Here is an 887-nt window from a genome sequence, read left to right as displayed (position 1 = left end):
TGCTTCTGCGTGCTTCACCCGTGCCCCCGACTCCAACGCCACAGTGCTCACCAGCCTCGCCGACTGCCGTCAGCCCCAGAAGCGGGGCCGGGTGTCCCGTCAGCATCTTCCCTCCACGTTGACCAGATGCGGCTTGTCTCAGGAGAGAGACACGGGCAGGACAGAAGCAGCATCTTCTGTTCAGTGTTATTTTCCAGATGTCCTGGCAAGTCACTGAAGGGAGCTGGGACCGAGCCTGGACTTGCAGACGGTGCGGTTCACGCATGTGTGTGCGGACTGTGGAACGCAGGAGGGGGCAGGCGGAGACGGGCACCGGCCGGGCAACCCTACCTGCGCCCTGCCCTGGGCTCCACGGGCGTTAGCGCAGGCCTGCGTGGCAGGTATTGAGAAGTCCCGGCATGAGAAGTGAGCCCCTCGTGACGTGTACCCCATGCTCAGGACAAGCGCTGGCTCAGCTGCCCTCCCGGCACCCGGGGACTCCCTTCACGACCCATCCTCCTGCTGGTGGCCTGTCATCTCCAAGGTCAGCGCCTCTGTCAACTCTCCTTCCTCTCTCTTTCCTCACCTCCCACTTTCCTCCTCATTTAGTCTCTGTGGGCTCGCTGTCCTGACCCAAATGTCTACACAACACCTACGCCACTCTCTTCTACCTAGTTCATTGTGTCTGTGGCCCTCCAGCAGCCTGGACCCTCCTTGGAACAAGAATGTGGACTCATTTTCTTCTGAAACCCAGTCAGTGTAACAAAGCTTCCCGCACATAATATGGACTCAATGATTTTTAAAAGAATGTACGAATGAATAAATATAAGATCAGTCTCCTTCCCAAATCCTGGGATCTGCCCTTCAACAGTGCGGACGCTTGCGTATCCCAGGCCACTGCCCTCTGC

The sequence above is a fragment of the Ailuropoda melanoleuca genome, chromosome 8 (genome assembly GCF_002007445.2).
Source record: "Ailuropoda melanoleuca isolate Jingjing chromosome 8, ASM200744v2, whole genome shotgun sequence".
NCBI classification, from domain to species: domain Eukaryota; kingdom Metazoa; phylum Chordata; class Mammalia; order Carnivora; family Ursidae; genus Ailuropoda; species Ailuropoda melanoleuca.
This window is presented reverse-complemented; position numbering follows the sequence as displayed.